The sequence below is a fragment of the Cynocephalus volans genome, chromosome 6 (genome assembly GCF_027409185.1).
Source record: "Cynocephalus volans isolate mCynVol1 chromosome 6, mCynVol1.pri, whole genome shotgun sequence".
NCBI classification, from domain to species: Eukaryota; Metazoa; Chordata; class Mammalia; order Dermoptera; family Cynocephalidae; genus Cynocephalus; species Cynocephalus volans.
Genome location: NC_084465.1, coordinates 72,986,608 through 72,999,182, shown reverse-complemented (window position 1 = coordinate 72,999,182; position 12,575 = coordinate 72,986,608).

Genomic DNA, 12,575 nt, shown 5'->3' with positions numbered 1-12,575 from the left:
TCACATTTCTGGTGACTGGAAAGTCCAAGATTGGGTGGCTGCATCTGGTGAGGGACTCGTGCTGCTTCCACTCATGGTGGAAAATGGAAGCAAGCAGAATGTGCATGTGCAAAATGATCACATGGCAAGAAAGAAACAAAGAGAGAGAAACCAAGGAAGCCATATTCTTATTAACAACCCACTCATGCAGAAACTAGTCTATTTCTGTGAGAGCCAGAACTCCTTCAACCCTGTAGGAAGACATCAATCTACACATGAGGGATCTCCCCAATGACTCAAACACCTCCCACAAGGTCCGACCCCTCAACACCACTACACTAGAGATGAAATTTCAACATGAGATTTTTAGGCTCAAACCACACCCACACCATAGCAACAGGTGTGTAGGTACTTCATATTAGCCCTGAGCTTACTCCAGTGATAAAACCAAGCCCCTAGCTTCTACCTGGGAAGACTTTGTTCACATATTGAGCACCACAACATTTAAATCTTCCACCAAGGGGACAAACTCTTAAATCATCTAGCTTTGGGAAATGACAAGGCTCAGCATTCATGAGTTCCCCAGGATTACAGTAAACAAAGAAATGGTTTGAAACAGTTTGGGAGCACTACCGGTGACCATTTCTCCTAACACAGCACAGAGCAAGCAGACAAAAACACCCAGCTCCCAATTTGTAACTGGAAGGGGTTTGAGTGCATACCTAATATCCAATTTTCTCAGCTGCTGCCCATGTATAAGGCTTTTAATTAGCCTGCCTCTGGGAGCTGATGGGGTAAGCAATTAGTAGGACTCTGAGAGCCTAAATGGGTGTCCAGGCACTTCCGCAGTTTGATCCAGGGATAGAATCAGACCTCCACCTAACCTACTTGTACTGAGATCTGATTGGAACCAGCATTCACTAGGACTCTTCAGGCGAAAGCATGCAAAGCAACCAGTTGAAAAAATGTGCAGTCTGAATGAGAGTACAGGTATTTACCACATATCCTCTAATCATTTTAGTACAGAGTGAGTAGGAGATAAATGATAGCTCCCAGCTTATCTATGAAGAGAGAAGAAACTGGACCACACATCTAGCATCCCAACTTCTCCAGCTGCTTCTAGGGGGATTACTTCTGTTTTACCTATATCAGGGCACTAATGGGATTTGGAACATTCTAATCTCCTGGGGGCCACTAAGAACAAAGAAGGAGTTTTGGACAAGCAGAAAGGTTTGAGAGGAACCCAAAATCTATGCATAGGCTGATCAATGAGATTCAGCTCCTATGTGAGGCCAGTCTGACAAAACTGAGAGAAGTGACTCTATTTTCTGATGTGCAGAAAACAATACAGAGTCAAGAAGGAAAAAACAGGGAAATATGTTCTAAACAAAATAATAAGATAAATCTCTAGAAACCAACACTAATAAATGAAGATAAGTGGTTTACTAGACAGAGAATACAAATTGTCAGTAATAAAGATGAGTGGGGGAGCAATGCATGAACAAAATGAGAATTTCAACAAAGAAAAAGAAAATACAAGAAGTACCAAACAGAAATCATGAGCTGAAAAATATAATAACTGAACTGCAAAATCAATAGAAGGATTCAACAATAGACTAGATCAAGCAGAAGAAAGAATTAGCAAATTCAAATACAGGTCATCAGAAATCATGCAATCAGAGGAGCAACAAAAAAGTCATTTAAGTGAATAAAAAAGAGTGAAGATAGTTTAAGGGACACCATTAAGTAATGGGTCACCATTAAGTAAATGGACACCATTAAGTAAAACAATATACAAATTAATGGGACACCATTAAGTAAAACAATATAAAAGTTATGAGAGTTAAAGAAGGAGAAGAAAGAGAGAAGGGGACAGAAAGCTTATTCAAAGAAATAATAGCTGAAAATTTTCCAACTCTGGGAAACAGATTAAACATCAGATCCAGGAAACCAAAGAACACTAATAAAATAAATCCAGAGAGCTACACCAAGATACATAATAATCAAATTGTTAAATTTAAATCCAAAGGGAGAATTTTGAAAGCAACAACAGAAAAGTGGCTTGTAATGTGCAAGAGAACCTAAATGAGATTATAAGCAGATTTTTTTAGCAGAAACTTTGCATGCCAGAAAAAAAATTTAATGGTATATTCAACCTGGTGAAAGAAAACAACTGCCAATGAAAAAAACCATACCCAGTAAAATTATCCATCAAACATGAAGGGGTGATAAAGACTTTGTCAGATAAAGAAAAGCTGAATGAAGTTATTACCACTAGACTTGTCTTATAAGAAAAGCTAAAGAAAGTTTTCCAGGTTAAAAAAAAAGGCAATAATCAGTACTAAGAAAGCATAAATAATAGGAAACTCATTGGAAAAAGTACTGTACAGACAAATAGAGAATACTGTGTAACTATAAAAGTGGTGGATAAATCATTTTTAATTTTACTATTAAAGTTAAATGACAAAAGTATTAAAAACAGTTACAACTAAATTATGTTAATGAATACCTAAAATAAATAGATGTAATTTGGAACATAGATAACATATAATGTCGAGGGAAAAGAGGTAAACTTATAATCTTCTTTTACACAAGCAAAGTTAAGTAGTTATCAACTTAAAATAGACTGCTAAAACTATAAGACATTTTATGTAAGTCCCTTGGGAGACACACACAAAAATACCTATTGAAATTACACAATAGAATAAGAGAAACAAATCAAAACTGATCAATACAATAAAACAACAAAGCCCTAAAGAAGATAGCAAGGGAGCAAAAGTGAAAAGAAGAACTGCAAGAAAAAAAAAAGTTTTAAAAATAACAATAGTAAATCACTCTCTCTATATAAATAGATGTAGATACTTTAAATATGAATGGGCTAAACTCAACAATAAGAAGATATAGAGTGGTTGGATGAATTAAAAACAAACAAACAAAAATATAATTGTATGCTATCTACAAAAAAACTCACTTTAAACCCAATGACACACATAGACTAAAACGGAAGGTTATAGAAAAATATATTCTAAGCAAATAGAAACTAAAAATAGCAGAATTGGTTATATTTATACCAGCCCAAGTAAATTTTAAGTCAGAAACTGTCTCTAGAGGTATTGAAAGTCATTATAAAATAAGAAAATTGTTAATTCAACAAGAAGTTATAACAATTATAAATATGCACCCAACATCAGAACACCTAAGTATATAAAACATATGTTGACAGATTTGAAAGGAGAAATTGATGTCAGTATAGTATTGGTAGAAAACTTCAATACTCCACCTCAAAAATGGATAGAATATCTACCCAGAAAATCAACGAACAGCTGACTTTAACAACACTATAGGTAAAATGGACCTAACAGACATATACAACCTATAGCAACAGAAGTGCACACAAAACATTCTCCAGGAGATATTTCTTACAGGTCACAAAACAAACTTTAAAAAATTTAAAAAGATCAAAATACCTCCATGTGTCTTTTTCAACCACAAGAGAATGAAACAAGAAATCAATAACAGCAAGAAAATGGGAAAAATTATAAATATGTGACAACTAAGGAACACATTCTTGAACAACCCTTCGGTCAAAGAAGAAATCAAAAGGGAGTTTAAAAAATATCTCCAGACAAACAAATAAACACAATCTACCAAAACTTATGGAATCCTGCAAAGGCAGTACAAAGAAAAATGTTTATAGCGACACATGAAAAAAAAAGGGAAAGGTCTCAAATAAATAACCCCATTTTTACATCTCAAGAAAGTAGTAAAAGAATAACAAACTAAACCAAAAATTATCATAAGAAGGGAAATAATGAAGATCAGAGGAGAAATAAATCAAATAGAAAATAAAGAAACTATGGAAAGAAATCCACAAAACCAAGTAGGTTGTCTGAGAACATAAACAAAATTAACAAGCCCTTAGCTAGACTAAGAAAAAAAAAAAAGAGAGAAAATTCAAATAAATAAAATCATAAATGAACAGGAAACACTATAATTGATGCCTCTGGGAAAATAAAGGATAATGAGACTTTGATAAACATTTATATGCAATAAATGGGATAACTTGGAGAAAAAGATAAATTCCCAGACACATATAAACTACCAAGACTGAATCAAGAAGAAGTAGAAAGCCTGAACAGACAAATAACAAATAAGGAGTTTGAAGTAACAATCAAAAACCTCTCAACAAAAAATCCCAGGATCACCAGGATTCATGGCTGAATTATTCTAAACATTTGCTTTGGGTTGAATGTCCCCCAAAACTTAATCCCCATTATAACTGTTGAGGGTGGGAAATCCTATTATGGTAAGTGAAAGGTGGGGCCTTGAAGAAGTGATTAGATTGTAGGACCATGCCATAATGAATGGATTAAAAATGGTAGTCATGAGGGTGGTTTGGAGGCCTTTAAAAGATGACTACATGAGAGGTTGATCTCCCTCTGCTTTGCCATTTTTTGCATAAGAGACCCCTGTATTGCTGTAAAGCCACCACCAGAGAAAACACTCACCAGATATATTCTCAGGACTTTGGACTTCCCAGCTTCTGCAACTATAAGCAATGCATTTTTTTATTTATAAATTACCCAGTTCCAAATATTTTGTTATAACCAACAAAAATAGACTAAAACAACATTCAAAAAAGAATTCACAGCAGTGTTTCTGAAACTCTTCTAAAAAATAGAAATAGAATACTTTCAAGTTTATTATAAAAGGCCAGCATCACTCTGATACCAAAACGAGAAAGAGACATCACACACACAAATGCACAGACATGAGAAAAACAAAAAATAAAAAATTACAGGCCAATATCTCTGATAAACATAGATTTAAAAATCCTCAGTAACATTATATTTAACAACAATAAACAGAATTCAACACATTAAAAAGATTATATGCCATGAATAAGTAGTATATATCTCTAGGACTGGCTTAACACGCATAATCAATAAATGTGATCCACATGACTACCTTAATAAATGCAGAAAAGCATTTGACAAAGTTCAACATCCATTCATGAGAATCACTTTCAAAAAAATGGGTACAGAAGCAGGCTTCCTAAACATAGTAGAGGCATTAGTGAAAAGCCCACAGCTAACATCATAATCAATGGGGAAAAATTGAAAGCATTTTATCTAAGACCAAGAACAAGAGAAGGACACCCACTCTTAACATTTCTATTTAACATAGTGCTGGAAGTACTAGCTAGAGCAATCAGACTAGAAAAAGAAATAAAAGACATCCAATTTGCAAAGAAAGAAGTAAAACTATCCCTGTATCCACAAGACACAATCTTATACGTAGACTACCCTATAGACTCCACACACATACACATACAAATAATAAGCAAATAAGCAAATCACAAGCAATAAGTAAATCAGTAAAGCTGCAGGATACAAAATCAACACATAAAAATCACTTGTGTTTCTATACATCAATAATATCTATTTAAAAAGGAAATCAAGAAAACAAATCTATCTACAATATTATCAAAAAGAATAAAGTATGTAGGAACAAATTCAACCAGAGAAGTAGAAGATCTGTACCCTGAAAACTAAAAAACATTAATGAATAAAATTGTAAATACAAAAAATGGAAAGATGTCTTGTGTTCATGGATTGGAAAAATTAATATTATTAAACTGTTTATACAACCCAAAATGATATATAAATTTAACACTTTTTCTATCAAAATTTCAATGGCTTTTTTCTCAGAAATAGAAAAGAATCTAAAATTTGGATGAAACCACAAAAGACTCTAATAGCTAAAACAATCACGAGAAAAAAGAACAAAATTGGTGGCATCATACTTCCTGGTTACAAACTATGTTACAAGGTTATAGTAATTAAAATACTATGGTACCTGCCTAAAAGCAGACACATAGAACAATGGAACAGAATAGAGAGCCCAGAAATAATCCCACACATATACGGTCAACTAATTTTTGACAAGGACACTAAGAATTCACAATTTGGAAATCATACGCTCTTCAACAAATGGTGTTGAAAAAACTGGATATCCACATGCAAAATATGAAGTTGAACTCTTACATTAGCAGAAGATATACTGCCATCACTGCCACCACCACCAAGGCTCTCATCAGAAGTGTTCCTTGGACTTTGAACTTCCAAGCCTCAGAAACTATAAATAATAAATTTTGTTTTTCTTTATAAAACATCCAGTTTCAGGTATTTTGTTATAAGCAATAGAAATGGACTAAGATACCATATATCTGATATGTGGTTAATATCCAAAATATATAAGAAACTCACACAACTCAATAGCAAAATGAGTAAATAGATATCCTAATTAAAAAATGGATAAGGAACCTGAAGAGTCATTTCTTTAAAGAAAACATAGTAATGGCCAACAGGTCAATGAAAAGTTGCCCAACATCTCTAATCATGGAAATGCAAATGAAAACCACAATGAGATATCACCTCACACCTGTTAGGATGACTATAATTAATAATATAAGACATAGCAAGTGTTGGTGAGGGTATGAAGGAAAGGAAACACTGTCAGTAGAAATATAAATTGATACGGCCATTATTAAAAACAATATGGAGGTTCCTCAAAAAATTAAAAATATCATATGGTCCAGCAATCCCACTTCTTGATATATGAGGGTACTTCAAAAGTTCATGGAAAAAATTAAATTGAAAGATATTAATCTTTCCATTAACTTTTTGAAGACCCTTCTTATACCCACAGGGAACCCATAGAGATGTGGTTCTGATTAAACCACATGTTCACTGTAGCATTATTCATAATAGCTCCAGTGTTCACTGAAGCATCTATTCATAATAGCCAATATATGGAACCAAAGTAAATGTTCATGAACATGTGAATAGGTAAAGAAATCTTGGTCTATATACACAATGGAATATTATTCAGCCTTAAAAATGGAGATCCTGCCATTCCCAACAACATGGATGATCCCAGAGGATATTGTGCTAAGTAAAATAAGCCAGACACAGAAAGAAAGATACTGCGTGATCTCACTTATATGTGAAATTTTATAAAGTTGAATACATAGAAATAGAAAATAGCATGGTGGTTACCAGGGACGGGGAGATGTTGGTAAAAGCATATGAAGTTGCGGTGGTACAGGAAGAATAAATCTAGAGACCTAATTACAGCGTGATGACTATAGTTAATAATATTGTCTTATCCACTGGAAATTCACCAAGAGAGTGGATTTCAGGTGCCCTTGCCATAAAAATTAATGAATGAATGAATAAATAATTAAAATTAAATGTGATTCTATGAAGAGAGGTATATGTTAATTTACTTGATGGTGGTAATAATTTTACTAAGTATATGTATATAAAAACATCATGTTGTACACCTTAAATACAAATAATATAAAATTTTTAAAATGCAGGAAGATGTGTCTACTTCACTTCCACTTTTCAACCTATTGTGACCAACATCTGATTGAAGAAATTTAACTTGTACCCAGAACCTTATCTACAAGGGAGTCACATAAATCTAGTCTTATTTTTTAAACATTCTAATCACTGCATGACAGGAGGGCACATAGAAGAAAGCAGAATATGGGCTCCAACTGCAAGCAGACCATATCTAACACAACTTGAATTCAATATTAAACTTTGTCTGTAGCTGCACAATATTAATATTTACATTTCAGTTCTGATATTTTGTTGTTCTGTAGTTACACACTATAATTAATTAACAAGCCTAATTCACAGCTTGACAAAACATTGCATGTTTTCTAAAGGTAAATTAATTATTCAGAAAAAAAGATACTAATTTCTATGTGCTACCTTTTAAAATTTTACATATAACTAGGAGGTTAAATTGTTCATGTTCGAGTAAGAATTATGGTAGAGAATATTCTCTGCAAATTTTTATTCTCTTCTTATTCTTCAAGATAGAACATTAAGTACATTTCGGCTTACCCCAAAGACCATAGCATACAGCCTCTCATGGTCAGGGATATGGAAGTGTAAATGTATGATACTTCCAAGGTGTGTTCTTAAGAAGGACTGAGTGTGCTCATCTGTGTCCTTTCTCTGTTTAGCTGCCTGGAACTTCAATGTGACGACTAGAGCTAGTTCCAGCAATCATATTGGATTGTGAACATCAAGACCACACCCTGGGAATGGTGAACAGTGAGCTGGAAGGTGTCCGAGTCCCTCATTATAGGAGGCTATCTGTTTTTCACTCTAATAGTCTCAAAGAAAGAGAAGTTCATCATCTTTGAGACATAAGTCTTGCTTTTGTTCTCAGTCTTAGGCCCTGTGTAAAATTTCTTCTATCAAGTAATTCTTGGAAGCTAGCTCAAATTGGATGCTTTCTGAGGACTAACCTGCTTCACTATTAAAAATCTATAAGAACTATTTAAAAATCTATAAGAACTGTCATGAGCTTACACATTCAACCAGCTATTTATTCATTCATTTATTCATTCACTTGTTCTTTTAGTTAGGAATTATACGTCAAGTGCATCAATATGTCCGGCATTGCACTGGGCTGTAGTCATCCATATATGTTTCAAGCGTCCCCATGGAAATCTATGATTTTGGAAAGTTACAGTACTTTCCTAAGATAGAAAGTCAAGTATGTAACTCAAGACTGTCATATTTGAAAGGAGCATAGGCAGCCATTTCTGTATTATAATCTACAGGGCATCAAAGGGTTTAGGATTTTAAATCTTTGAAGTAGGGATAAAGAGAATGATAAAGAGAAAAGACAATTCCTAAGGTTTCTTTCATTTTAAAAAGTTTTCTCATTTAAGATTCAAAGTAATTTCATAAATATCTACTCTGCCTGATTACCTAGAACCTCAAAATCCCCTTCCATAAATTCTGTTGCTTGGGGCATATATTCTGCTGCTACACAATCTCAAAGTTTAGTCAAATAGTTTGGTGTTAAATGAATATGACAAACCTATGTGTCAATAAAGGGAAAGTTGGGAAATCGTGGAAGCAAAAAGACAGCTTGGTGGTGAAGATGTTGACAGAAAGGGCAGTTTGGACCCAAATAATTCAATAGAGAAGAGACCAGTGAAATTTTTTTTTCTTCTCTGCAATTTTGTTGATGGCTGATTGTTGCACTTTTACATGTGGTCAATTAATTTTTGCAAAGTAAAACTTGAGAACAGGAGCTCTTCTCTTGAAAGAAATTTATGTCCTTACACGTGAGAAACTGGTTCTTAAATTTTACAAAAGAACTGTGAATATGTGTTTATTCAGCTATGGGCATTTCGGAGGTCTATAATTCCCCAAAGTTTAAAACCTCCCTTTATACAGAAATTTTCTGTACTCAAGAGTAGCGATGATACAACCTTCTCTTTTTTTTTTTTTTGTTTTATCTGTGATGACCTTATGTCCAGATCTTCAGAACTACACTTAAATTATTCTTTAAGTAAATAATGTTAAAAGCCTAGCAAGAATCTAGAAGATAAATTATCTCTAAGAAGAGTCACAGGAGATGTTACTCTATCACAGAGCTGAGAGGATGCCTCTGTTAACTGAAAATGACAGGCAGGAGAGGTTTGCAAAACACAGTGAGCCACAGCCTTTAAAGTCATCGATGCAGGGACAACTGAAGCCTGATGGGACAGAGCCTTTATATAAGTTCAAAGGTATATTCTCCCAGGGTTGTTTTCATATTGACTGACACCTGAAACATGGGAATCAATGCTGGAACTTTGCAGAGATGTAAAAGGAAGGCAGAGAGGAAGCTACATGACAAACTGAATTAGTGGAATGTGCCATATTTTCAGCTTCTTGGAGACATAAAACCCCTGTAATACAAGATTATAAATCTTTAGCCCGGAAGAGAGGAGATTTATATAATCATTATGAGGAAAAAATAAACGATTCAATGCAGCAAACTCCAGAATACTCATCAGTATTTTCAGGGTAGTCTTGCTCTAAATACTGGGAGGCTTACAAACACGTGCATTTTATTGTGTTTATTTACCTATTGTGATTTCAGCTTATGTAACAACAATTTACCTTTGGTGTCACATAACACATGACCATTCCACTCAAATGTAATGGACCACAAGTCATACAGCTATATCTGAGTTCAACATAGAAGGAAAGAACAAACCTGTTATATACCTGGAGAAGATACAAGACAAAACATTTGTGAAGAGACATAACAGCTACAGCAAATTGCATCTACATTTCAATGGGCAATAAAGAGTTAGCAACATAACAATAAAAACAAAACAAACATAACTATAAATTCTTAAAATGTTTTTTATAAATAAGATTTTATAAAATGTTTACAAACATGCATGCGTGTAAATAGAGAGACAGATAGAAAGATAAAGAGAGAGCAAGAAGAAAAAATTACCTGTAATATCACTCCATCTAGAGAAAAACTCTTTGGTAATATTTTTGTAGTCCTTCTATCATGTAAAGTGCACCACAGTTTATTTAACCAATTTCTTTGAGTATTTTTAATTTTTCCTGAATAAAAATAAAATTGACATGCCATACATCAAAATATATAAATTTGCAAATTTTTACAAAAGCCAGAAAAATATAAACATTTATGTACATACTAACTTTTACTTTAAATATCACATAATTTATTTAGGATATATAATAAAGAAAAGATGTCATATTAATATATTAATATGTGATACATATTAGTGCGTGTTTTTGTGGTATATATATATGGCATAAATGAAATACATATACAGTTTTGAATCACACTTGTAATAATTTACATTCTGATTTTTCTCCATGTTGATAAATGTTGTTGAAAAATGATGCTTAACAACTGCATACTCCTATAAATGTATTATAACTTATTTATCGGGCTCTTATTTTTGTATACATTTCTCAAACCTTTATCAGTATCACTTGTAATAACTAGAAATTTGCTATAATGTGACCATAAAACAAACGGGGTCATTTATGGTTCACTATTGTATCTCCAGTGCCTAGAACAGCGCCTGGCAAATACCAGATGTTTAATTAATATTTATCAAATGAATGAAGAATGAATGAATGCTTTGGTTCACATCACAGGACACAAATTATTCATTGAGTTCTCTAATAATTTTCTATAGTAAATTGTTAATGCAGAATTATTGCAATCAAACAGGAACAACACTATATTTATGTTTAATTGGCTTTTTAAAAATGTATTAATGATTTAGAAAAATGTAATCAGTGTGAAAATGCCAATCTCATCACATTCAATTTCACAATAGGTATTATATTTAAAATGTTTTCCCAGTTGAGCTCATAGAAGTAGAGAGTAGGATTGTAGTTACTAGAGGCTGGAAAAGGAGTGGGGGAAGGGGGATAGGGAGAGGTTGGTAATGTATACAAAGTCACAGCTAAATAAAAAAATAAGTTCTAGTTGTCTAGAGTAGTGCTGGGTAGCTATAACTAAAGTAATTTATTGTATGTTCTCAAATGGCTAGAAGAGAGGAGCTCAAATGTTCTCATCACAAAGAACTGATAAATTTTTGTGATGATGAATATGCTAATTGCCCTGCTTTGATCATCACATACTGTGTACAGGTATTCAAACATGACTCTGTACCCCACAAATATTTACAATCAATACATGTCAATTAAAAAAATAAATAAAAATGTTTTTACAAAATATTTTTAGTTATATAATTTTACAGTATTGTTTTAATTAACTTTTCCTTGAAAACAGCTGAAATTGAGCACTTTCTCAGATTATTTGCCATTTGTATTTCCCCTCACTTAAAATGCACTGTACTAATCTCTGTTTTGGTGTTTTCAGCCACTTAGATTAAAAGTAATTATTAGGTTAAGGCTTAAGTCTGCTCTTCTAATTTTTTGTTTTTTATTTGGTCTCTCAGATTTCATCTCTTCGGTTTTTTTATTTCTACATTTCTGTGGGTTACTTAAACATTTTAAAGAGATTTTTCATTTCTCATAGTCTTCAGGAGTGTATTTGTACAGCTTTTTTTAGTAGTTGCTCTGTTGATTACATTACATATTCATAATTTAAAACAGTGTCCTAGTGCCATTATTTTGCCAGTTCAAGTGAAGTGTAGAAATATCCCTTTTCACCCATTTCCTCCATTATTTATAATAAAATAGTCTTAAATATTTCCTCTGTATGCATTTAGAACCACATCAGTGTTGTAATTTTTGCTTCATCTGTCAAACATAATTTAGAAAATTCCAAAAAAGAAGAGTCTCTTGCATTTAACCATATTTTCGCTTACCGTATGCTTTCTTCCTTCATGTTGTTACAAAATTCCTTACTATTATTGTTTCCTCTCTGCATAGATAAATTATTTTAGCCATTCTTTTAGAGTAGGTCAGTTGATGACAAATTCTTTTAGGTTTTCTTTATCCAAAAATGTCTTGATTTCCTCTTAATTTCTGAAGGATATTTTCACTTGATATAAGATTCTGGATTGCAGTTTCTTACCTTCAGCACTTGAAAATGTTGTATTACTTCCTTCTGGCATCCATGTTTCTGATGAGAAAATCAGTATCATTTGTATTTTTTCCTTTTGTAGATATGGTGGGGTTTCTCACTGGGTTCAGGATGTTTTTCTTTGTCTTTAGTTTCCAGATATTTGACTATGATGTGTCTTGCTATATATTTCTCTTCAT